At 42.5% G+C, this 27801-nt stretch overlaps 1 long non-coding RNA gene across 3 annotated transcripts; it reads right to left on the bottom strand.

The window, feature by feature from the left end:
• Nucleotides 1–39: 39 nt before the first annotated feature.
• LOC129402582 (uncharacterized) lies at nt 40–27707 on the bottom strand. 3 transcript variants are annotated; one of them, XR_008628711.1, is made up of 4 exons: nt 27099–27707; nt 26831–26910; nt 7884–8131; nt 40–530 (listed from the first exon to the last, which is right to left on the bottom strand). It is a non-coding gene; the product is annotated as an uncharacterized LOC129402582 (long non-coding RNA). The 3 variants fall into 3 exon arrangements; XR_008628713.1 differs by lacking the exon at nt 40–530 and adding an exon at nt 5908–6171; XR_008628712.1 differs by lacking the exon at nt 26831–26910.
• Nucleotides 27708–27801: the final 94 nt, after the last annotated feature.

The raw sequence follows: 27801 nt of genomic DNA on the forward strand, positions 1-27801 counted from the left end.
TCCCGCCCCCCCGCACTCCCCCGCCTTGTAACTGATAAGTTTCACTTTACTTTCTATTTACTTTGGTTACATTCAATATTTCAACTCAAACCTCACTATTATTGTTAGGAGTACCCCACTAGTCAGACCTGTTGTGAAGAGAAATGAGGTTTTGGATTTCTGTACTTTAACAACTAAGTCCAGGGAGATTTCTTCCAGATATTGGATCATTGCAAGCTTGTAAACCCCATCTGTGGTCGTCATAATATGGCGGTCACCACGCCCTTCGTCCCCGGAAAGGAAGAGGCGAGAAAGAAATACCTTTCCCCTCCTGGGCGGGCATGGGGCCGCGGCTTAGTTCTCAGGCTGGAGACATTCTGTGAGGAGCTGCCCATGCCGAAAGTAGTTTAGCTGGGTCTGGATTCACGCTCGTGCAGCTGCGGAGAGCCCACACACACGTGCGGTCCCCGGGATCACATCTCTGCGGCAGGAGGCTTTCCTCTCTCTTTTAAGGCCTTTGCATAGTTTATTTTAGAGCAACGTCCTTTTTCCTATAGACACAAAGACAGTTAATGCTATGCTTTTGTAACTTGGGAGTTAACTGACTCTGAATAATACTTATTCCTAGTCATCCATCATATTTACTTGACTTAAGCCTCAGTTGCCATAAGTTCCTAATACTCCTAACGGGGGTCCCTCCAAGGGACATCGATGGACACAGGGCAAGCCGTAAGCTACCTTGGCATTGAAAAGGGACAGGCTAAGCACATAAGAAATATAAGTTAAGAGAAAAAGAGGAAAATTTTACAGCAATTCAAACAATAATTAGGAAGCAAGAAAGAGCCCAAACAAATATTGTAATAGCACAGCTTAACTTTTGGAAGATGCAAAGACCTATATGTGTCTGCTAAACCCATGTATTCTTTTTTTTATTATTTATTTATATTTTATTGAATCACCATGTGGAAAGTTACAAAGCTTTCAGGCTTAAGTCTCAGTTACACAATGCTCGAACACCCATCCCTTCACCAGTGCACATATTCCACCACCAAGAACCACAGTAAACCTCCCCCCATACCCCACCTCCCCACGCCCCCAACCCTCCTGTGTAGCTGATAAATTTCACTTTACTTTGTCTTTACTTCTATTACATTCAATATTTCAACAAAAAATTCACTATTATTGTTTGGAGCTCCCCGCCCCCCAGTCAGACCTGCTGGAAAGGAAGCATTTGATAATTTGTTTTCCATTGCTGAGAATGAAGAGATATGAGGTCGTATGGCTACAATAGCGGCCATGAGGTTTTGGATTTCTGTGTTTTCATATTTTAGTAAATAAGTCCAACGAAATTTCTGCCAGAAGTTGCATCATTGCTAGATCGTACCTCTCTGCTACATTATATTCCACATATGAGTGCAATCTTTATAATTCTGTCTCTTCCTTTCTGACTCATTTCACTCAACATGATACTTTCCATGTTGATCCACTTATATGCAAATTTCATGACTTCATCTTTTCTAACAGCTGCATAGTATTCCATTGTGTAGATGTACCAAAGTTTCTTTAATCAGTCATCTGTTTTTGGGCACTCCAGTTTTTTCCAGATTGTGACTATTGTAAACAGTGCTGCAATGAACATAGAAATGAAAATGTCATTTCTACTATACCTTTTTGCCTCTCTGGGATATATTCCCAGGAGTGGTATTGCCGGGTCAAATGGGAGCTCAATTTTAATTTTTTGAGAATCGTCCATATTGTTTTCCAAAAGGGTTGAACAAGTCTGCATTCCCAACAGTGTTCAACATTGAAGAAGAGTCCCTTTCTCCCCACATCCGCGCCAACACCGGTTACTTTTGTTTTTTTGGATGTGGGCCAGTCTCTGTGGTGTGAGATGGTATCTCATTGTTGTTTTGATCTGCATCTCCCTGATGATTTGTGATGTCAAGCATTTTCTCTTGTGCCTCTCAGCCATTCGGATTTCTTCTTTGGGGAAGTTTCTGTTCATTTCCTCACCCCATTTTTTGATCGGGCCAGCAGTTTTCTTCTTGTGGAGTTCAACCAATGCCTTGTATATCCTTGATATCAACCCCTTATCAGATGGGTATTAGGTAAATATCCTTTCCCGTTCTGTAAGGCTGTTGTTGTACTTTGGTCACTGTATCTTTTGAGGTGCAGAAGCTTCTTAGTTTAAGGTAGTCCCATTTATTTATCTCTGTTTTCACTTGCTTGGCCAGTGGCGTGTCAGCTTTGAAGATACCGTTGGCTACAATGTCGTGGAGGGTTTTTGCCGACCTTATCTTTAATGTACCTTACGGATTCTGGTCTGATGTTGAGGTCTTTAATCCATTTTGATCTGACTATAGGTGGAGATCTGAGCCCATTTTTTTTGCATATAGCTGTCCAGTTTTGCCAGCACAATTTGTTAAATATACTTTCCTTGCTCCACTTCACATTTCTTGCTCCCTTATCAAAGATTAGATGATCATATATTTGGTAAATCTATGTCTTCTATTTTTCCTTCAGGACAATTGTTTACCTTTTGAGTTTGTTGAGTTTTTTCCTAAATAATCTATCCAGTGGTGAAAGCAAAGTAGTCAAGTCTTCTATTTTTGTGTTATTGTCAATGTCTTTCTTCATGTCCATTAGCAGTTTTAAATACTTTGATGGATCATCACGGAAGCATATATGTTTAAGATTGTGTGTTCTGCGGCTGGAGTGATAACACAGCGGGTAGGGTGTTTGCCTTGCACGTGGCTGACCTGGGTTCAATTTCCAGCATTCCATATGGTCCCCCGAGCACCACCAGGAGTAATTCCTGAGTGCATGAGCCAGGAGTAACCCCTGTGCAATGCTGGGTATGATCCAAAAAGCAAAAAAAAAAAATTGTGTGTTCTTGACATGTTCATTCCCTGACCTTTGTAACTATTTTTCAATTTGAAGTCTATGTTGTCCGCTTTAGTTATGGCTACCCCAAACTTTTTAAAGGAATTTTTACCTATAAGATTGCTCCCCGGTCTTTGAGTCTGTGTTGTCCTGTTGTCCTGCGTTTTCAGGGGTCAGTTTACAGATCCATCCTGCAACTGTGTTTTTTTATTGGTGAGTTCAGTCCACTTTGTATAAATAATGCATGATTGTGGGTTTGTTTTGACCTTTAGAGAAGGTCCTTGAATGTGTCTTGCAAAACTGGTTTTAAGGCTGTCACGTTCCTGATCTGTGGCATGTCCATGAAATTTTCTATCATTCCTTCAAATAGGAATGATAATCTAGATGGATAAAGTATTCCTGGTGAGGTGTTTCTTTTACTCAGTCTTTTCAACTACATTCCTCTATTCTTTTTTGTCCTTATAGTTTCTCATTGATAAATATGCTGTGAATCTCTTGGTATTTCCTTTGTATATGATTTCCTTCTTTGATCTTGCTGCTTGGAATATCCTGTGTCTGTCTTTGGCATTTGTAGTTTTGATTACAATATAGCTTTTAGTTTTACCAATTAAGATCCCTCTTGGCTGGGACCCACAGGCCTCTAAAATTGTTGCATGCACTCCTTGACTCTGGGAACAAGTCACCTTTTACTATTGGTTCTCCATATAATTCTACTTCCTGTTCCTCAGAAGTTTCCATGATTCTTACATTGTTCCTCTTGAACTCATCCCCTAGTTCTCTGGTGTGCTGTTTATTTATTTTCTGAACTTTCTTCCATTTTTTGTTTGTTTCTAGAGGTTTCCCACATCCCATATTCAAACTAACTTTTCCCTCAGCTCTTGTTACCCTGCTGTTAAGAGCTCTTACAGGGCTTTTTAAACTTCATCTACCATACTCTTCATTTCTGTCACTTCTGAGAGCAGTTCTGCTCTCATACATTCTTGTATCTGTACATCATATCTTTTAACTAAAATTTCTCATCATGGAAGTCCAGTCTTTATCTAAGAGAGTCAACAGCTGGTTGGTGCTGGAAAAACATTCTATAGGTCATTATTATCACTCCTTGGGCTTAGTGGGCAGTTTGCTTCATTGTGTCTGATCTCTGAGGTGAATTTTCATATTCCATTCCCATAAGAGCACTCTTAGTGATTCACCCATACTGGCTATCCCCAGTATCCCATGAAATCCACAATCCTAATGAGGGGTGCCCTAGAATTGTGGACATCCAGGGGATACTGGTGTCTTTAACATGAAGTTGATTTGTTGGGAGCTCAGGGCATAATCCTGGCTCTTGATGCTCAGGAATTACTCCTAGAAGGGCTTGGGGGACCATATGGAGTGCCAGGGATCCAACCCCAGTCTCCAGCATGCAAGGCAAGTGCCTTACCCACTGTACTATGGCTTGGGTCCCCTTCCATGAGAAGTTGAAGAAGTATAGTCTCCGGAAGCCACATACAGCTCAGTATTTAGACAATAGGGGGCACTATTTGGTCTCTTTGGGGCCTCTGTTAAATGGACTTCTGCTTGGGGTACTGGAATCCTTCCCTGGACCCATGCTCCTTCCTCTGGTGCCTATTCCATTGGGGCTTCACCTGAAAACTGTCAAGGAATTCACTGGGACACAGCAAGTAGGCCAGCACTGAATTTTCCAGAGCAGAGAGTGGCCCAGTGTTTCAGGCTGGGGTCCTGGCTGCCTCTTGAGCATCCCCTTGGGCTCCAGGCTGCTTCCCCAGGCACATTCTTTTTCTTTTTGTTTTGGGGCCACACCTGGTGATGCTCAGGGCTTAATCCTGGCTCTTCACTCAAAAGTCACTCCTTGGCAGTGCTCAAGAGGTCAAATGTGGTGCTGGGGGTCGAACCCGGGTCAGTCACATGCAAGGCAAACACCCTATCCACTGTACTATGACTCCAGTCCCCCATCAAGTACATTTGTGACATGCCATTGTTTCTTCGTTTCCTGTTTATTTTATTTTTTTGTACTTTATTGTTTTGACCTCCCAAGCAGAGCTCAGGGACCCTGGGACCACTCTCAGAAATACTTAGCCACTTTGGCCATAAGCACTGTGATGGTGATATGCTTAGCCTCCGTGACGGCAAGTGAGTGCATCATGTGGTGCTGGGGATCAAACGTGGGTCCTTGCATATGCAAGGCATATGTACTTGAAGCTGGGTTATCTCTAGCCCATTTCGTACTCAAATATCATCATTCTACATTGTATTTGAGACTCTCCTCCAGTTTCTTATAACATTCTTCAAGACTTCATTTTATGGTTGATCTCAGATTTTTATGTGAAGTTTGTATAATATATTAGGTGGATTTATCTTGGATATTTTTTAAATGGGTCACAATTTCATGCTTCTCACTCCTACCTCCATATTGTGTGATTGTAATATCTTACTATTCTTAGGTGAGATTGATTTTTGTTTTATAAGAGGCCCTTTAATATTTCTTGCAAGGTTGTCTTGGGTATTGATGAATCACTTTCGTTTATATTGATCCGTTTTTTGACTTGTTTTCTTTTGCGAGGGTGTGTGTGGGAGTGCGGGTAGAAATTTTCCAAGCAGTGCTTAGGAGGCCTGGGGACCGCTACCAGAAACACTCAGTAAGTTTGATTAGCAGTTCAGGGCTAGGGGCTGCTTGAGTCATGCAGTGCCAGGGACCACACTGGTTGTATGTACCTGGGGGCCTTCAGAGTAGGCTGAAAGTAGACTATAGACCGAACATGATGGCCACAAAATACCTCTAGTGCAAACCACAACACCCAAAAGAAGAGAGAGAGAAAAAGGGAATGCCCTGCCACAGAGGCAGGGTGGGGTAGAGGGAGAACTGGATGGGGCGGTGGAAGGGATGCTGGGACCATTTGGTGGTGGAAAATGGACACTGGTGGAGGGATGGGCACTCGACCACTGTATGACTGAAATGTAAGCAAGAAAGTTTGTAAGTCTGTAACTGTACCTCATGGTGATTCACTCATAAAAATAAAATAATAAATAGACAAATTAAATGAAATTTAATTTTATTTAATTTCATTAAATGAAATTAAAAAATAAAATAAAGTTTTAAATTTGACAAAACTTAACTTTTTAATCATGTGTTCTTTATTTCTATAATATATTTTATTTATCTTTAAATGTGTTTTGTTTTGTTTCTGGCCCATCTTGCTTTGTTGATGTGATTGATGTCTTTTTGTTTTAGTCAGACCAATGATGTCATACTTGATCTTCTGTGCTTGCACCATCAGGTCCTCGATGGATGCTTCTGATGCCAGCCTATGTGCATTGAAAGTACAGACAATCATTTTAGTCTTTCTTCGTTTTGGCAGTCTAGTTCGTCCCTGAGATTTTTTCAGCCTCTCCTAGCTCATCTTTCTTAACGCTGCTGTAATGGGGGCTCTTTCCGTGTCAGGTGAATGAGGCCGATTGTTGTTACTGTTGTTGGCATATCAAATATGCCACTGGTAGCTTGCTAGGCTCTGCTCTGCGGGCAGGATACTCTCAGTAGCTTGCCGGGCTCTCCAAGAGGGATGGAGGTTTTTAGGGCGGCCTCCAGTTGCCCTTAGAGGTGTTCCCATGGTTTACACCATATTTGAACCCCATCAAATATATTGCAGGAATCACGAAATCCCATTAATCGCCGATTTCTCGGGTGGGCTCAGAAACATCTCATTTCATCCTTCCCTGAGATCTTAGAAGTCTATCTCGACTCGGCCCTCCTAACGATGTTGCACTGAGGGCTCTTCGGGTTCAGAGAAATGAGATCCAGCTTGTTACTGGATTTTGCATATGAATACACCATGGGAAGCTTGCAAGGCTGTCCCATGTGGGCAGGAAACTCTCAGAAGCTTGCCAGTTTCTCCCAGAGGGAAATGTAGGCTAAAGATATTGCGCGGCCACAAAGTGACGCACGCTTCTGAGAGCTTGCTTTTAAGTCTCTCTCTGGATGTTGGCCGATGATGGGATTACACACACCTGGGTTCCTCTGCCGGTACCTTCATATGTGAGGCCTGTCCGAACATGTGGAGAGGGGCCTCCAGCATGGCTGTAGCTAGGTTCCGGTGGTCTTTGGCCACCAGGAGTTCTGCTTGGGGTGGGGAGGGAAGCTGGAGCCCATCCCCTCCGAGGGGCCCCGGGGAAGACAGCCAGGCATGCAGGCAAGAGACTCTTTGCATCACTCTCTTCTGGGAGCTTGCTTTTAAGTCTCTCTCTGGATGTTGGCCGTTGATGGGATTACACACACCTGGGTTCCTCTGCCGGTACCTTCATGCGTGAGGCCTGTCCGAATGTGTGGAGAGGGGCCTCCAGCATGGCTGTAGCTAGGTTCCCGTGGCCACCCACTAACTAGATGGTCAGATTTCTTCATCAAATCCCTGAATCAACGATTTGAGGCTCTTCCTGTTCCTGGAGCAAGCAGATATCATTGAGCTACACTAGCACATGACAGGGACAAATGGTGATGTTACTGGCGCCTGCTCGAGCAAATCAAAGATCAACGGGACGACAAGTGATACAAGTGATACAAGTGATTTGTTTTGTTTTGTATTGGGCTGGAGCGATAGCATGGCTGTAGGGTGTTTGCCTTGCATGCAGCCGACCCGGGTTCGATTCCTCCGCCCCTCTTGGAGAGTATCCTGCCTGCGTGGCAGAGCCTAGCACCTGGCAAGCTACCCGTGGCATATCCAATATGCCAAACACAGTTTACAATAAATCTCACAATGGAGACGTTACTGACTGGTGCCTGCTTGAGCAAATCGATGAGCAATGGGATGACAGTGACAGATATATATATATATATATATATATATATGTATATATGTGTGTGTGTGTGTGTGTGTGTGTGTGTATAGTTTCTGGCCCATACCCAGCGATGCTCAGGGGTTATTCCTGGCTCTGTACTCAGGAATCACTCCAGGCTGTCCTCAGGAGACCATATGGAATTCTGGGGATGGAAACCCAGTTTGTTGTGTGCAAGACAAGCACCTTACCTGATGTACTTTCTCTCTGGGCTTATCTATCACTTGTCACTTGTATCACTTGCCATCCCGTTGACCTTCGATTTGCTCGAGCGGGTGCCAGTAATGTCTTCATTCGTCCCTGTCGCATGCTAGTGTAGCCCAATGATATCTGATCACTCCCGGAACAGGAAGAGCCTCAAACCATTCATTCAGGGTTTTGACGAAGAAGTCTGACCATCTTGTTGGTGGGCGGCCACGCGGTCTTCTGATGGCCTTATCTATAGTTTAATTAAAAGAAACTTTTCCAGATATATCCAGAAAAATGACAGAATTGATCCCAGCAGATAAAATACCCCACTAATATATGATCATACGTTAACCATAGAGCTAAAGAGATAGTACAGAAGGTGTAGCACTTGTCATGCATGTGGTCAATACTTGTTTGATCCTTGGCATCAAATACAGTCCCTTTGCATCACTAGGAGTCATTGCTGAGTGCAGAGACAGGAATTGCCTTGAACACTGTTCCTCTCCTCTGCAAAAATCAAACCAAGAAAAAAATATGTATAGCTAAAGTATGAAATTACTCATCTCATGGCCTGATTGCTGAAGTGCTACATGAATTCACAAAACTTAAGGTGGATGACTGTGGCATGAGATCAGAGGCAGGTGGGTCGTTTGTGGAAAGGATCCACAGGAAGCCTGATGTACACCTATTACCATTACAGCTGGCAGGTCTGATCCTTATTGGGGAGGGACAAGACTGTAGCTAACAATCCAGTTGGAATTTTGGCTAAAAAAGAATAATCTTGAGTCCTGGAGTTTTAGGCCAGCTAATGCCAAATGGGCCAGGTAATTCCCCTCTCTCTACCCTCCCTCACTCCCGTCCCACTTTAAGAGATAACATAGCAATCAAACCCCGATGTGAAAATTGAGAGTTGCAACACAAGATTTTGGCTTAAATTGGGCTTGAAAGTTGCTGCAGAGGAGGGACACTATCAGTGGACACTCCAGGCTGTTTTCTCTGTCCCACTCTACCCACAATGACAACACTAACTGTCATGGTTTTCATCTCTTTGTTGCCATTGCACAACTTCTCTTCGCCAAGGCCATAGAGACAAAGAATTCACCACCTATAGGAAAACAAATTAAGCTAACCAGATGCATAAGTAGAATATTTCTCCTGAAGACCTCCAATGTAAAAATAAGATAGAATTTCTCAAAGAAAATGACTGGTCTCTAGGAGGACAGGCAGATGGGCAGGAGGCACAGGAAAAAATGCTCAATCACTTATCAACTGTACTACTGTTCCTGTTCTGTCCTTAACTTACTTTTTGTTTGTTTTATTTAGGGGCCACATCCACCAGAGCTCAACTTACTCCTGGCTCTGTGCTCAGGGATCAATCCTGGTGCTCTGGGGATCATTTGGGATGATGTCAAAAAGGCAAACACCCTACCCACTGTACATTTCTCTAGCCCTTAAGTTTCTAAATTGAGATTTGACAGTTTACAATGCCACTGAAGTCATCATTTCATGCATTATTATTTCGTGCATTGCACCACACCAATTCCTCCACCAGTGGTTCAAAACTTCCCCAACCTAGAGCTCCTTTATCCTCCCGCACTTCAGTTTCCAGTTCTAGTGATCATCAACATTTACTCATACCTGAAAAGAGAATGGGTAAAGATTTAAATTATAAAGACTAAATATTAATTCTATTAAGAAGAAAACATAGGATAAACATCTTGAAATCTTTAGGTTGATATCTTTAGAGAGTGCACAGTAAATAAACATAATGAGAAAATGAAATTTGGTAATCTGAACTTTATCATAATAAGGAAAGGTAAATTTTGTTTAACTAATATTAATAAAATGTAAGGCAAGCTATAGAAATAAAATATTATGCATGTATTTTAGGAACATATTATATATTATATAACTTTAAGATATATAAGTGGAATATATAATATATTTCTAAAATACAATAGGAAGACTTGGGGCCAGAGAGATAGTATAGCAGATACTTGCCTTGCATGTGGCTAATCCAAGTTGGATGCCCAGTATTTTTATGGTCCCTTGAGGCCACTAGAAATGATCCCTGAGCACTACTGGGTGTGATCCTCTAAAAAACAGCAAAAATATAAAAAAGGAAGACTAATAAATCATATTTATTTAAATTTTTAAAATTTAATTAAAGACCCTTGATTTATAGTTATTTATATTTGGGTTTAGTTATACAATATTTTGACACTAATTCCTCCATTGTGATTCCATGGTCCCTCCCTTTCCACCACCTACCACTTAGACAGACACATTTCAAAGTTCTGTGGTTGTAGTTTAAATCTCATGTTTTTAGTGTTGTTGAGTCTGTGCTTTGGATATATAGCTATACTACTCTACCACATCACCAATATAACCGAGGGTCCTGACCCCTGTTCCTCATTACTTTCTTTCTTCTTCTTCTTCCTTCCCCCACTTGATTTCTTTCCTTCTCTGTCCTTCTTCCTATATGTTGGGATCAAAGCTGATCTAGACATTTCTACTTTACTACATTTCCTCATCCAGTTATTCTATATACCACAAATAAGTGAGGTCACTTGTGCTTGTCCTACTTATTCTTCTGGCTTACTACACTCAACATGATATCTTCAAATTGCATGATTGATGATTTCATCCTTTCTTGCAGCTGCACAATATTGCATTGTGTGTGTGCTTATGTCACATCTTCATAACCCACTCATCTGTCATTTGATATTAGGTTGATTCCATATCGTAGCTATTGTACTAAATGCTGCAGTAAATAATGGTATGAGTTGTGTCCTTTTAAATAAGTGTTTTGTTTTTGTCCTGGGAATGTGCTTAGCAGTGGAATTGCTGGGTCAGATGGCATCTCAATTCTAAGAACTCTCCATACCATTTATGAGAGGGGTAGTACAGACAATGTTCCCACCAAATGTAGATGAGAGCTCCTTTTTCACCACATCCCCACCAACACATATTGTTCTTACTATTTTTGACATGTGCAACTCTCACTGGTGTGAGATGATAGCTTATTGTCATCTTGATTCCAATTTCCCTAATGATTCTGAGCACTTTTTCATGTGCCTTCTGGCTATTCACCTGTCTTTATTTGAGAAGTATCTGTTCACATTCTCTCCCCATTTCTAATAGGGTTTGAAAAATTTTTTTGTTGACCTTTGTGAGTACTATATAAAGTATATAGTACTATATAAAGTACTCACAAAGTACTATATATAAATGGGTGTGATACCATTTATATGCCCTTTATCTGATGTGCTGAATGTGAATATTTTTTCCCATTAAGTTAGCTGTCTTTCAGTTTTAGCCATATTTCTTTTGCCATGCAGAACCCCTTTAATTTGTTGTAGTTCCATTTGTTTAATTTTTTATTTTGTTGTCTTTTTCAGTAATGTCAGATCATTGATGATGTCTTTGAGAACCAAGGCTTGGAATGTTCTGCCTATATTTTCCTCAGTGTACTTTATAGTTTCCCCTCTCTTTAAGTTGATGATCACTTCCTTGTAGAATGGTGAGATCCTGGTGGTGAATCCATAATACAGCTCACAGAGGATCCTAATGTACTGAGTTTGAATGTCCTGTTTGGCTAGGACTTCGATGATCACTTCAGTCTCAACAGAATCAAAAGCCTTCTTTAAATTAATGAACATTAGACAGAGCAGTATCTTGAACTCTCAATGAGCTTGGTCACTGTGCAGATATGGTCGATCGTGCTGAATTCTTTTTAGAACCCGGCTTGCTCGAATGGTTGTCCTTCATCTAGTGTTCTACCAATCCTATTCAGGATGACTTAAGTGAACAACTTGTAGACGACGGACAACAAGCAGATTGGCGGTAATTGTCGATGTTGTGGATGTCTCCCTTCTTGTACAACAGAGCGGTCCTGCTGGTTTTCCACGGGGACGGAACTTTGCATTCAGACAGGTAGTGTGTCAAGATCTGAGCCAGTGTATTGATGAGTACTGGCGGCAGATTCTTTAGGTGTTTGGGTCTGACCTTGTCAGGACCGGGTGCTGTATGCTTCTTTACCAACGAAATGGTGTATCGGATTTTGGAAGGGAGAACGCTGGGAATGACATATCCATCCTGCGGAATTTGTTATGTGGGCAGGTAAACGTGGCTATAGAAGAGATCTGAGTAGAAGTCTTGGATAACCTTTTCCACTGCCCTTCTGGAAGATGTGATAAATCTATCAGGACGTCGGAGGGCAGTCAATGGTGTTGTAGTTGGCTAAGGATAGGCGAGCATTGCGAATACTTTTTTCGGCTTCTGCTGTATCGGCCAACACTGTTGCTCTTCTCTCTTTGAGGTCTTCCTTTATCTCTTCTTTGTACAGATTTGTGAGCTCGGACATTAGCTTGTGATTGCCTGAGGCTTGCGCCAAACCACGTTGGTGAATAAGCTTGAGAGTTTCCGAAGACTGGCATCTTTTTGTAGCTTTCCTCACACAATCATGGAGGTGCTGAACCAGTCAGTTGATGTTGTCCTCATTGATGTTGTCAATGACGGCATCTTCCCATATTGACGAATATTACCATTTCACCAAAACTCTACAGTGCCACCCTCGAAAACGTCATGCAACGACCGGAATGGGAAGGAATGTGAGTGAAGACGGTTGGCAACTACACCATCACTGCTTCATTGATGACATCGTTCTAATAACACCAAACATTAGCCAAGCAGCACGAATGCTGGCCGAATTCTACTGTGAGTGTGGAAAGGTTGGACTGCAGCTGAATCTCACGTAGACAATGTTCATGAGAAATGGACTAGTTCCTGACGTTCCATTTGCTTTCAATGGAACAAACTTCTCCAAATGTAGCAGTTATGTGTACCTAAGTTGAGAACTCAACATGAGGAACAACTTGGCGCCAGAACTGCGCAGGAGGAAGAGAGTGGCGTGAAACACCTTCAAGAGCATCGAAGAAGTTGTTAAGAAGATGAAGAACCTCTGGCTCCGGGCACATCTTTTCAACTTCACAATTCTTCCTGCACTAACATACACCTCAGGGACCTGGGCCCTACGAAAACAGGATGAGAACTCTATTCGGGTCTCTCAAAGAGGAATCGAAAGAGCTATGCTTGGAGTATCACATTTCACTCAGGTGAGAAAAAAAATCTGGAGTTCTGACCTCCATCAACGATCAAGAATCAGGGAAGCTGTCTCGTTTGCCAAGGCATTGAAAATCAGATGGACCAGACATTTAATGCAATTTGGAGATGACCACTTGACTAGAGCTGTTACTGACTGGATTCCACGGATGTCACAAGAACACCTGGCCACCCACCTACGAGATGGTCAAACTTCTTCGTCAAAACCCTGAACTTTGAGGTTCGTCAAGACCCTGAGTTTGAGGTTCTTTGTGTTCCTAGAGTGAGCAGATGCCATTGAGCTACACGAGCACATGACAGGGACAAATGCAGACGTTACTGGCACCCACTCGAGCAAATTGATGAACAAAGGGATAACAAGTAATACAAGTGAAGTGATACTTTACAGTTTCCAGCCAGATCTTAAGGTCTTTGGTCCACTTTGAATTTACTTTTGTATAAGGTGTGAGATAAAAAATTAAAGCCTACCTTTAATTTTTTGCATGTGATTATCCAGTTTTTCCAACACCATTGTTTGAAGAGGCTATCTTTATTCCATTTCATATTCTCAGTTCCTTTGTCAAAAATTAATTGTCCATACATATGGAATTTTGTCCTGAGGTTTTTTATTCTAACTAATAGATCAGAAATTCTGTCTTTATTATAGTACTCTGAAGTTTTGATCACTACTGCTTGATAGTATAGTTCTAAATTAGGTAATGAGATTCTTTCTGAATTCTTATTTTTCATATGGCTTTGGCTATTTGTGGTGTTTTCTGCTTCCATACAAACTTTATTGCTGACTGTTCTAGGTCCTTAATGAATGTTAACTAAATATGGATGGGAATTGTGTTATTGTGTTGAAGCTACAAAGCAGTTCAGGTAGGATGGTTATTTTATTTTATTTTTTTTAAATAATGTAGGAGTACTACTATTTATTCAGCCATTGATTAACCTGATTGAATTGGGCATGAACTCCACAATACATTTTTTTATTATATTCTGAATGTTCATTATTATTTTATTATTATCCCCCCTTTGTTTTTTGATTCACTGTGAGATACAGCTACAAAGCTTTCATGTTTGAGCTTCAGTCATATAATCATCAGATACCCATCCTTTCACCATTGCACACTTTCCACCACCAAAATCCCCAGTTCCCCCCCCACCCCTGTTCCAACCCTCCCCCTGCTTGTGTGGTGTAGGATGACATTGCTTTGTCCTTTCCCCCCTTGCCACAAGGAGCTTAGGTTCATCCTGTTACACCCATTAAGGTGCTCCCAAGTCACTCCCATCCCCTTGTTTAGCTGTAATCACTTCTCTATGCTCTCTTCCCCAAAACAGTTAATCAGCTTTTCCCCCTAATCTGACTCTGTTAATTTGTAAGGCCAGACCTTCCTAGGACATTAAACTCATATTAAAGTTAATATTGCCTTTCTCCTCTCCTTATGTCTTTTGAATAATTTACTTTAAAGCAATGCCCTTTTTGTATAGGCACAAGAAGACAATATTATGCTTTTGTAACTTGGGACTTAATTGGCTTCGAATATTATTCATTCCCGGGCATCTGCTTTCTCCACTTAAGCCTCAGTTGCCCTCAGTTCCTAGCACCCCAAAAGCAGGGTCCCGACGAGGGATGGGACAGACCCAGGGCAAGCGGTGAGTTTTATGCTACCCTGGCATCGAGATGGGCCTGGCCAAAGTGCCTAATTCTTAACTATAAGTTAAGAGCTTGATCATGGAAAAATGCTGTCATGATCCAAAATTAACGATGAGACTAGGACCCTTCTAGGGATAGGAAAGACTAATCTGGCCTGAGCACTGTAGTCTGAGATCGAGGTGACCCCAGGAGAGCAATTCTATAAGCTTAATGCATTTCTTATTGTGTCCATACAAAATGATTAATATTATGAATTCTTATATGTTTGCTGGACGAGGAGAGGAGAAACACACTCATGGGACTCCGCCCTGTCCTAGAAGGAGCATCCCCTGAGGGAAAGAACTTCACCCCTATTGATTGTGACCACAACTATGTGTAAGCCCCTACCCCCTCATGCTGGGAGGATTTAATGAGGCTGTAAGAGTGGGTTGGGGGACCAGAGCTGGGGTGAGATCCAGAGAGAGATCGAGAGCCGGGAGAGAAGCAGAGAAAGAGAATAAAATAAACTGATCGAGCAACCAGTTTGGCCTTCTTCCTTCCATCCCTTGCCCTTGACCAACAGCCACACACAACGGTTCCAGAGCAACGAACACAGGCGGTGAAACAGAGCCGCCCAGAGAGCCTGCAAGTGCACACGCCCATTGACGTGCTTTAGTTTTTTACAGTGTGGCAGACAATTTCCCCCATACTCTCTACTTTGGTTACATTCAACATTTCTACACCAGTCTCACCATCACTCAAACCTGCCGAAAAGGCAATGCTAGATGATTTGTTTTGTATTGCTTATTATAGATAGAATATAATGTCCAGGAAATTCTGTGTCATTCTCTTCCAGGAGATTTAGTTTATAGTCTCTGGGCCTTGGCCATTGATGATTACATGGCGCCAGGGGCAGTTTGTGGGTGTAACTGCCAAGCTACTGGAAAACTGGGGACCTGGTGGGAGGAGGCCCAGTCCTGATCCAAGCGGGCTTGGAGATCTCAGTCACAGGTTCCCACATTTCTGGGTTTTCCTGCTGGCCCACTCTCTGATGAGGTTCATCCCGTTTTGGGTGAGGCTCAGGTCTTTGGGGTGAGCTAGTGCCCTTTGGGGTGAGGCTCATCTGAGTATGTGAAGAGTGGCGTTAGACATGGCAGTGGTTGGGTTTTGGTGGTTTTCGGCTGCAGAGAGGGAAACTCAACCCGCCCCCCCTCCTAAGTGCCCCAGCAAAGAAAGCCTGGCTTGGGGTCAGGGCATTCTGTGGCACTCTCTTCAGGAGCTTTAGTTTATAGTCTCTGGATTTTGGCCATTGATGAGATTACATGGCGCCGGGAGCAGTTTGTGGGTGTGACTGCCAAGCTACTAGAAAACTGGGGATCTGGGGGGGAGGAGGCAGAATCCTGATCCAAGTGAGCCTGGGGCTCTCAGTCATGGATTTCCACCTATCTATGCACTACAGGCATCTTTTGATCTCTTTTGAGATTTATGGGTCTCTGAAATAAAGCCTATAAATGATCTTACATAGATGAGCTGGAGGTGGTTTCTGGGTGTGTCTCCCACATACCTAACTTTTGGCTGTTCAATTCTTGGTAAACTTGGCCCCAAGTTGTTGGAGTCTGGCTAAAGGCACAAAAGCAATTTTGGGGTATCTGGAAGTCTGAAGGCATCTTCAAGCTGCTGAAGCACTCGCCCCACAGTACAGGTTTATCTGCTGGCAACACCATAACCCCTTGTATCACTTGTATCACTTGTCATCCTGTTGATCCTTGATTTGATTGATCAGGCGCCAGTAATGTCTCCATTTGTCTCTGTAGCATGCTAGTATAGCCCAATGATATCTGCTCGCTCCAGGAACAGGAAGAGCCTCAAATCGTTCACATTCAGGGTTTTGACGAAGAAGTCTGACCATCTAGTTGGTGGGCGGCCACGTGGACATCCAATCAGTAATAGCTCTAGTCCAGCGGTCATCTCTGAATGTCTGGCCCATCTGATTTTCGATGCCTTGGCAAATGAGACAGTATCCCTGGTTATTGACCATCAATGGAGGTTGGAACTCTGGATTTCTTCTCTCATTCGAGTAAAACGTGATACTCCTAGCATAGCTCTTTCGATTCCTCTTTGGGATACCCTATTGCGTTCTCGTCCTGTTTGTGTGGGGCCCAGGTCTCTGAGGCGTATGTTAGTGCAGGAAGAACGGTGGAATCGAAAAGATGTGCCCGGAGCTGGAGGTTCTTCGTCCTCTTAACCACTTCTTCAACACTCTTGAAGACGGTCCACACTGCTCTCTTCCTTTTGCGCAGTTCTGGCGCCAAGAATGTTGAGTTCCTCTTGTTGAGTTCTTGGCCCAGGTACACATAGCTGCTGCATTCGGAGATGTTCATTTCATTGAGAGCAAATGGAAAGTTAGGGACTAGTTCATTTTTTATGAACACTGTCTTCGTGAGATACAGCTGTAGTCTCACCTTTCCAGTCAAAGTCAGTCAGCTTTGTGCCGCTTGGCTAATGTTTGGTGTTATGAGAACAATGTCATCAGCGAAGTGGAGGTGATGTAGTTGCTGACCATCTATCTTCACTCCCATTCCTTCCCATTCCAGTCGTCGCATGACGTTCTCAAGAGTGGCACTGAAGAGTTTTGGTGAAATGGTATCACCCTGCCGAACCCCTCTCTTTATGTCAGTGATCACTTCCTTGTAGAATGGTGAGATCCTGGTTGTGAATCCGTAATACAGCTCACAGAGGATCTTGATGTTTGGATGCCCTGTTTAGCTAGGGCTTCGATGACCACTTCATTCTCAACAGAATCGAAGGTCTTCTTTAAATCAATGAATATTAGACAGAGTGGCATCTTGAACTCCCACGAAACTTCAATGAGTTTGGTCAACGTGTGGATATGGTCGATTGTGCTGAATCCTTTTCAGAACCCATCTTGCTTGCGTGGTTGTCCTTCATTTAGTGTTCTGCCTATTCTATTCAGGATGACATGAGTGAACAACTTGTAGACGACGGATAATAGGCAAATTGGGCGATGGTTGCCAATGTCGTGGATATCTCCCTTCTTGTACAACAGAACAGTTCTGCTGGTTTTCCACTGGGACGGAAGCTTGCATTCAGACAGTTAGCATGTGAAGAGCCAAGCCAGTGTATTGATGAGTACTGGCAGAAGATTCTTCGGGTGTTTGGGTCTGACTTTGTCTGAACCAGGTGCTGTATACATCTTTACTGACAAAATGGCGTGTCGGATTTCAGAACGGAGGACGTTGGGAATGGCATATCCATCCTTCGGAATTTGGTATGTGGGAAGTTGGTCGTGGCTGTTGAAGAGATCTGAGTAGAAGTTGTGAATAATCCTCTCCATCTACCACATCTTCCTGAAAGGTTATGGTAATGGAGAGGATTATTCATGACTTCTACTCTGATCACTTTGACAGCCACCATAACCCCTAGGATGGTTATTTTAAAATATCTAAATATCTAAAATAATTCATATTTTAAAAGTGGATAAAACCCTTGAAGGACATTTGCCAAAGGAAAACATACAAATAACCAATGGTTATACAGATAATTGTCATGTTATCAGTTATCAACCAGTTTCAAGTTAGAAACACAAAGTATAATTTCACATAATACATATGCAGTCCAGATTACAGTTTTTTAAAAAGTTTGATCACAGAAAATATTGGAGAGTTCTTGGAATAGCCAAATTTCTCAAAAAATTGCAGATGGAATGCAAAATATGATAAACTTGAAATATGATAACTTTGTTTTTTTTAAGTACAATTTTATTTATTTTTTAAATTTATTTATTTTTAATTAGAGAATCACCGTGAGGGTACAGTTACAGATTTATACACTTTTGTGCTTATACTTCCCTCATTACAAAGTTCGGGAACCCATCCCTTCACCAGTGCCCATTCTCCACCACCCGTAAACCCAGAGTCCCTCCCACCCTCCCCAATCGCATCTCCCCCCCAGGGCATTCCCTTCTGTTCTCTCTCTCTAATTAGCTGTTATGGTTTGCAATAAAGGTGTTGAGTGGCCGCTGTGCTCAGTCTCTAGCCCTCATTCAGCCCGCAACTCCCTTCCCCCACATGGCCTTCTACTACAATGTAGTTGGTGATCACTTCTCTGAGTTGCCCTTTCCCCGGAATGTGAGGCCAGCCTCGAAGCCATGGAGTCAACCTCCTGGTACTTATTTCTACAGTTCTTGGGTGTTAGTCTCCCACTCTGTTATTCTATATACCATAGATGAGTGCAATCTTTCTATGTCTGTCTCTCTCTTTCTGACTCATTTCACTCAGCATGAAACTTTTCATGCCCATCCACTTAACTACAAAATTCTTGACCTCCTTTTTTCTAACAGCTGCATAGTATTCCATTGTATAGATGTACCAAAGTTTCCTCAACCAGTCATCCGTTCTGGGGCATTCGGGTTTTTTCCAGATTCTGGCTATTGTAAACAGTGCTGCGATGAACATACATGTGCAGATGTTGTTTCGATTGTACTTTTTTGCCTCTCTAGGATATATTCCCAGCACTGGTATTGCTGGGTCAAATGGGAATTCAATATCTAATTTTTTGAGAATCGTCCAAATTGTTTTCCAGAAGGGCTGAACCAGTCGGCATTCCCACCAGCAGTGAAGAAGGGTCCCTTTCTCCCCACATCCTCTCCAACAGCGGTTGCTTTTGTTCTTTTGGATGTGTGCTAGTCTCTGTGGTGTGAGGTGGTATCTCATGGTTGTTTTGATCTGCATCTCTCTGATGATTAGTGATGTAGAGCACTTTTTCATGTGCCTTTTGGCCATTCGTATTTCTTCCTTGGTACAGTTTCTGTTCATTTCTTCGCCCCATTTTTTGATGGGGTTGGATGTTTTCTTCTTGTAGAGTTCAACCAGTGCTTTATATACCATTGATATCAACCCCTTATCTGATGGGTATTGTGTAAATATCCTTTCCCATTCTGTGGATAGTCTTTGTATTCTGGTCACTGTATCTTTTGCGGTGCAGAAGCTTTTTAGTTTAATGTAGTCCCATTTGTTGATCTCTGCTTTTACTAGATTGCTTAGTTCCGTGTCACCTTTGAAGATACCTTTATCTTCAATATCGTGGAGGGTTTTGCCGACCTTGTCTTCAATGTACCTTATGGTTTGTGGTCTAATGTTGAGGTCTTTAATCCATTTTGATCTGACTTTTGTGCATGGTGTCAGGTCAAGGTCTAAACCCATTTTTTTGCATGTGGTTGTCCAGTTGTGCCAGTACCATTTGTTAAAGAGGCTTTCCTTGTTCCACTTCACATCTCTTGCTCCCTTATCAAAGATTAGATGATCATACATTTGGGGTTGTGTGTAGGGATATTCCACCCTGTTCCATTGGTCTACGGCTCTGCCTTTGTTCCAGTACCATGCTGTTTTAATTGTTACTGCTTTGTAGTAAAGTTTGAAGTTGGGGAGGGTGATGCCTCCCATCAGAAATATGATAACTTTGAACGGTCACTGTCATCCCATTGCTCATCGATTTGCTCAAGTGGGCACCAGTAATGTCTCCATTGTGAGACTTGTTACTGTTTTTGGCATATCAAATATGCTATGGGTAGATTGCCAGGCTCGGCTGTTCGGGCGGGATAGTCTCATTAGCTTGCCAGGCTCTCCGAGAGGGCCGAAGGAGTTGAACCTGAGTTGGCCTCATACAAGGCAAATGCCTTAACCGCTGTACTATCACTCCAGTCCATAATATATAAATATATACAGCGGGTAGGGCGTTTGCCTTGCATGCAGCCGACCAGGGTTTGATTCCTCCTCCCCTCTTGGAGAGTCTGGCAAGTTACCAAGAGTATCTCGCCCGCATGGCAAAGGCTGGCAAGCTCCCCATGGTGTATTCAATATGCCAAAAACAGTAACAAGAAGTCTCACAATGGAGACGTTACTGGTGCCCACTCGAGCAAATCGATGAGCAACGGAATGATAGTGATACAGTGATAAGTATATAAAATATAAATCTTATAAATATAATGACTGAAAATCTTATAAATTTTAAAGAGTTGCATATATATAGACATGTGACACACACGTGTGTGTGGTATGTGTGGGAATACACAAACTCCATATAGATTAGCTATCCACTCCGTTTAGCCAAGACTAATGAAAGTTTATAAATCCCAAGATCTACACATCAAAAAAATTGAAACTTTTAATAATCAAAAGTTCTGAACAACTCAAATGTTCACTAATAGAGAGATAGGCCAACCCTCCCTCCTACACCACCACCCCACAAAATTCTCAGTTTTCTCTCTGCTTCATTGAGATAATGCATTATAATATTACGTAGATTTCAAGTGTGCATCATTGAAAATCACAGCATTATGTTCCCTTTCATGAAATTTCTTTATTGTGAGACTAATTTTCCTTGTGAATATTTTGGCTTATCGGAGTCAAAGGGTGAGGTAAAGAAGGAGTTAAAACTATTAGTTTTGGCTCAAAGATTTTAGTTTGTAAATGGAGGCAGAAAAAGTCTCGGAGAGTAACTGAGACATAGTTACTGTCTATGTCTCAGTAACTATGAGGCATAGTTACTGAGGACAAACATAGAGGCAGTTTGTCCCTGCCTCTTTGCTTCTCAAGATGGGTGCAGAGAAGATGGTGTGTCTTCTCCAATGATGTTGGCTACTGTGGTGTCAGAGGAGGTTGGGGTTGCCAGCAGAGTTGTTCTCTGACTCCCTGTGGCTTCAGAAGTCTGCCTGCTAATTTGCAGTTTTCCTGAATGTCATTCACTTCTGGCTTGGTCTGCCAGTTTGGTCACAGTCCATTCTGGCATGTTTTCCTTCAAACCTTTGGACTCAAGCAGTCACTGGTTCATTCACTGTCCAGTAACTTTATATTCAACTCTCCACTCACCCAGACTGTTGTAGGAAAGGTAGACATTTTCTCTAGATATTGTTATTGTGGCAAAACAAAAATTTGCCACTTTACAAATCAGTGGCATTAATTCAATTTACAATGTTGAACAGCCATCTACCTGTTAACCTTTTTTTTTTGAAGGGGGGCAGCTACAGCTGGTGATGTTTAGGGGATACACCCAGGTCTGTGTTTAGGGTACCATGTGGTTCTGGAGAACAGGGATCAAACTTAGGCCCCCTGCATACAAAACATAGTCAGACTTTGTTTTGTTTTATTTTAGGCCACACTTGACAGTGCTCAGGGCTTTCCCCTGACTCTGGGCTCAAGAATCATTCCTGGCAGGCTTCAGGGACCATTTGGGGCGTGGGGGATGAAACCCACATCAGCTGCATGCGAGGCGAGTGTCTGACCACTATACTATTGCTCTAGCCCACACTCAGACATTTGAACTGTCTCTCTTTGAACTGAACCTATTTCCAAAACTGTCATTATCCCAGGCAGAAATGTTCTCCATTGCCTTCTGATCATTTCAGATCTACAATTTGTTACTATGGATCTACCTATTGTGAAATTTTCATATTAGTGCAGAATTTTACCTTTTTTCATGTCTGGATTACTTAATTTAGAATGTCTCTGTATGCCTGTGAATGCCTGTTGTGCATACGTTAGTACTTTAGTATCCATTTATCTGTTGATGGAGACTTGGATTATTTCCACCTCTTTTGGGGGCGCTGGAGGCCTTCCAAGTGGTGACCAGGGAGTCCAGTTAGTCAACCAGGCTGGTGGTTCCATGAAATTCCAGTGCTGCTGGGGGCCTGTGGTGCCAGGGACCACTAGGGCCACCCCAGTGTTGTTGGGGGCTTTTAGGGTTGTACCTGGTGATATTCAGGCCAGACTGTGTCAGGGAGAGGGCATACTAGTTGCTGCCATATCTCCAAGCCCCCTTTCCATTTTTTGATTAGGTCTCTGATTCATTTCTTGGCTGTTCTGAGTAATGTGGCAATGAATATTGGTATAAAAGTGAGTCCCCATTTCCAGTTCTTTGGGATGTATAGTCAGGAGTGGAATTATGGGTCACACAATAATTCTGTGTTTAGCTTATGTGGAACTGAAGCATTTCAACATTTCCAACTAAATGGAGCTCAGTCAGTTAGAAAACCTTGGTATTCTTCAGGAGGCACTGCTATAGAACTCTGGACTTGTTCATCTTGGACAGAAACATTGGCTCAAAGGTGGTCCAGGCACTCTAGTTAATTGTTTGAATAGGTGGGAGATAATTTAATCTAAAATATTCTGCTTTGTAAAGTTTAATTTTTTTTTTCATTGAAACTTCAAGCTTCACAAGTCAGATGCAAACTTCTATGGATTTCCTTTGCTCCAACTATGCTAGGCCCTTGAGATATAAAAGGGAAGAATGAACCAAGCTTTACCTTTTAAGATAGATATGAGTGTGTAAAAAACACAAAAGAGAAAAGGACCAGCGGGGCTCTATTTCTCCCGCCACACACGTTCGGTAGTCTTCAGCCGCTTCCCCCACCCCAGGGAGGTTGATGGCGATGATGAGGCAGGCAAAGGAAGGAACGGAGTGCCAAGCTGGTCGGTATAAGTTGCAGTTTATTCCAATCTCCGTTCCTGTTCTGCTTCTCTCTCTCTCTCTCTCTCTCTCTCTCTCTCTCTCTCTCTCTCTCTCTCGCCCTCGCTCACTCTCACTTCTTTTGCCTTGAGCTCTGCTTCGGTGTCTCCCCTGCTTCTGTCTCTCTGTCTCTGTCTCTATAGTCTCTCCTCTGGTCTCTTCTGACTACTCTGTCTCTGCTTCTGCGTCTTTTTCTGTCTCTTCTGTCTCTTCTATCTTCTTCCTCTGTCTCTCTGTCTCTTCTATGTCCCCTCAGTGCCCCACAGTCTTGGTTTATATAGCAAATTACACAGGGTGGTGACACAAAGGTGGGTTGGATATTAACAAATCAACAAAGAAGGGTAAAACCATTTCTCGAGGAGATTAACAAAATCTCATCTAAGGAAATCTCATCTAAGGAGATCCGCTCAAGGGTGGGGGTCCAGACAAGGGTGTGTCAGGGTGTGAGCTAGTAATCTACTTAAATAGTTATAGTAAATCTACTTCTAGTATTTCTAGCAATGTCATTCTGTATGAGCACAGTAAGAGATATCAGACTTAAAGTTTGGTTCTTCCTGAGGACATTCACTATCTATTCCAGACCACAGTCCTCAGGCCAGGTTAATCTTCCTAACCCCAGCAGGGTCCTAATCTCGTCATTACCTTTGGTTCATGACAGCATTGTCCATGAACATGCCCTCAACTTATAGTTGAATATTGTGGCGCTCTGGCCTGGCCCATTTTGATGCCAAGATAGCTCACAGTTTGCCCTGGGTCCATTCTGTCCCTTGTCAGGACCCTGCTTTTGGGGTGCTGGAACTAAGGGCAACTGAGTCGAGAAAGCAGATGCCCAGGAGTAAATATTATTGGAGTCAATCAACTCCCAAGTTACAAAGCATATTATTAACTGTCTTCCTGTGTCCATACAGAAAGGACATTGCTTTAAGGTAAACTATGCAAAGGACACTAACTTACAGTACAAGTTCAGAGTCCTTAGAAGAATCTGATCTTACAAGAGAACAGAATCTGATTAGAGAAAAGGTGATTAACTGGTTGGGAAGGAGGGTGCAGAGAAGAGTTTACAGATAAACAAAGGAATGGGAGTGTCTCCGGGAGTGTCTAAACTTAAGCTCCCTGTGGCAAGGCTAAAAGGACAAACCCCATTTTCTCCTACATATGAGTGCTAAGATACAGCACATGAAATAGCCAGAATGGGTGAGAATAGAGGAACCAAAACCATTTCAAGAGGGCAAGCACAAATGAAACACAGATGCTACATTAGAGATGAATAATGTGATTTGCAGTTGCATCCATATGTGGGAAGTGGCTGATTTAGTCTTTGTGAGTAAATCAGTTGAGGGACAGTATCATTCTTATTACTATCAATTATGAGAATTAAGCAGTAATATTGGCAGGAAAGCAAATTTGGTTTAAGAACAATACTAATTCGGGTTGGAATGAATAGTACAGCAGGGCGGCCTGCCTTAGACACAGTTGGCCTAGGTTATAGCACATGTGGTCTTCCAGCCCTGCCGTAGGTCCTCAGTCTCTGAGCAGAGCCAGCAGTAAGCCCGAGCATCACACCACATGTGGCCCCCAAACAAAAATGATCATCTCCAAATTATTATGGGAATCTATTACTAATACTTTAAGAAAATGATTTTTATAAATTTTTGTGGGATCCAACTGCTTTCAGAAGTATTGTAACACACAAAAGTTTTTATGCATTATTATCTGAAAAGTCATGAAATCTTTTTATTTTCTGCCTACACCCAGCTGTATCTAGCTCAAAGGTCACTCTTGGCAGTGCTCAGGGGACCATATGAGGATTAAACTCAGGTCAAATTTGGGCATTATCTTACTGGCCGCTGAAATTTTATTTGAATAAACATGTTATTTGATCAACAGAATATCATCCCAAAAGAGCCCATGCCTAATCCCTATACTTTGTGAATATTCCTCTGTATGGCAAAAAGACTGTAGATGTGAAGTTAAGACTTCTGAGATTACTCTGGGTCACTTGGGTGACACAAAGCTTGTACAAGGGTCTTTATTAAGAAGGGCACAAGGGTCAGAGTTAGAGAAATCAGAGGGTGGAGTCAAAAGCCAAGATGGCCTGGCAGCTTCCAAAATCTATAAGAGACAAAGCAGCAGATTCTCCACTCAAATACCCACAGAGATTGTGCTGCCACCTCAATTTACTCATCTGTAATTATAGCAGCAATAAGAACCGGATACAGATGACACAGAAATGTAGAAGACAGGAATCATGATAGCTGCTCATGTTTTGAGAAATTCCAAGCATCAAGGAAGGAAAGTTGTTTTCTATTAATGACACTCTGCCATATTCTCTAAGTTTTTTATTTTACCGTTTAAATGACTTCATTTCATATAACTGTTGGCTTATATGCAAAACGAGAATGATGCTTTTATTACACTTCCGTTTTTCAAATAAACTAATTCAAATAAGAAAGTACATGCAACATGTCTCATAAAATGCAAAGTATTCAATAATTGTTAGTTTTACTGGATGATTTCACCCATATGGTATATTAGAGAAGCCAGTTAATGAACTAAATAAATGAAACAAAAAAATCCCTTTTATACTATACAACCAAACTGGTATTACTAAAATGAAAAATGAAAAAGAAAGGGTAGATAAATCAGGTATCAGGGGTCAATTGTATGCTGGATAGAACTGGACTTTTAGTGGTAAACTTATTGTAGTTCACCACTAAATGCTGATTTACACTGATACATACCCGAAACATATAGAGTTGCAATGTTACAACTTTATTTAATGAAGTATTATTTTATTACAATGCACTGTAGCACTGCACTGTTGTCCCGTTGCTCATCAGTTTGCTCAAGTGGGCACCAGTAACATCTCCATTGTGATACTTGTTACTGTTTTGGCATATCTAATATGCCACAGGTAGCTTGCCAGGCTCTGCCGTTCGGGCGGGATTCTCTCGGTAGCTTGCCAGGCTCTCAGAGAGGGATGGAGGAATTGAACCCGGGTCAGTCATGTGCAAGGCAAATGGCCTACCTGCTGTGCCATCGCTCCAGTCCAAAAATAAAAAAAAAAAAAACTCATCTGATTTTATTATAATAAGATTAAGAACCTTTACAATAGAAATTACAGTAAAATCATTAAATTACAATGAAATTATTAAAGTTACAATAAATTTTTTAAAGAAATGTTAAAATGTTACTTTCTGCTTATACATCTTAAACTTGAATAAAGGTATAATAAATATATAAATATGGGTATATATGCATGCATATATTGATATTATTAGAAGTTTGTTCCTTAACCAAGTAATCATTTTTCATTTTTTCACCAGTTTTATTGATACCGTAACATATATCACTACACATTAAAGGCATATGATTGATACAGTTATTACCAACTAAGTAGATAATAACTAACACAGGAGAGCCAAAGAAATAGTTGAAGGGTTTATGTGCCTGTCTTGATCCTGGAAGCTCAGATGGTTTCCTGAGTACTTCAAGGAATAACACCTGAGCACTGTTGATGTAGCCCCAAACCCAAATACAAACAACTTTGTGCAGTATACCTTAGATCCTGTAACTAAAGCATGCTGACTATAACAATAGTATATTATAAAACTGACTAACTTAGAAGTTATTCATCTTACAAATCTGTACCTTTAGACTCTCATCTCCACATTTCTCACTTACCAAGTATCGAAATCTTAATTTAGCACATGAATAAGAATACCGTGTTTAGTTTTTCTTAAAACATTAGGCAAAGAGTCAATCTGAAACAGACACAAGAGTTGGTGAAATTTACTTATTAGTTGCCAAGTGAATTGCCAAATAAATTTGTATATTTTCTTATCATTTGGAACTTTACATGCTTATACTTATGTTAATATTATTAATTTAATGCTAAGTAATTATGAAACGGTTATGGAAACATTTTCAAATATTTGTTTTTGTGCCATACCTAGTGATGTTCAGGGGTTACTCCTGGCTCTACAGTCAGGAATCACTCCTGGCGGTGCTGAGTTCAAGATGGGCTGCGGGGATGGAACCAGGGTGGGCCCCGTGCAAGGCAAGTGCCCTACCCACTGTACTCTCTCTCTGGCTCTATACTTTAATCTACTGTACTCATTTAAAAGTGCTAATACTTTCTACCGGCAAGGAGAGCGTTTTCTTCATTTGGGCCACACCTGGCAGTGCTCACTCCCGGCGCTGCGCTCAGGGATCAGCCCCGGAGGGCGCAGGGTACCAAGCCGGGCCTGGGGCGGCCCGGGCCGCGCCGTGGATCCCTGGCTGGCGGGAGCGGTGCTGCAGGAGGGAATGCAATTTTCACGGGTCCGAAAGTGACGGAAGGTCGTCTAGGGCTTCGTCGATGGTCTGGACAAGCGGAAAGCGGAGGGGCCTTCCGGGAACGCTGCCCGGGCCCGCGCGCCACAGCCCCTCCAACGGCCCGGCCCGGCCCGGCGGCTGGGCCTCCCGCAGCGCCGGCCCCCAGACACGGCGGGGGCGACTGCCCGGAAGGCGCCGCCCGCCCCGCCGCAGGGCTCGGGCTCCGGCCGCGCGCGCACGCGGCAGTGCTGGGCCCGGGCGGCCGCGCGCGCGCACGTCTGCCAGGCCCGCCGCGGCCCGCGCGCGCCACCTCGGCGACGCGGACGGCCCGTCCCGGC

This window comes from Sorex araneus, chromosome 2, assembly GCF_027595985.1.
Source record: "Sorex araneus isolate mSorAra2 chromosome 2, mSorAra2.pri, whole genome shotgun sequence".
Lineage (NCBI taxonomy): Eukaryota > Metazoa > Chordata > Mammalia > Eulipotyphla > Soricidae > Sorex > Sorex araneus.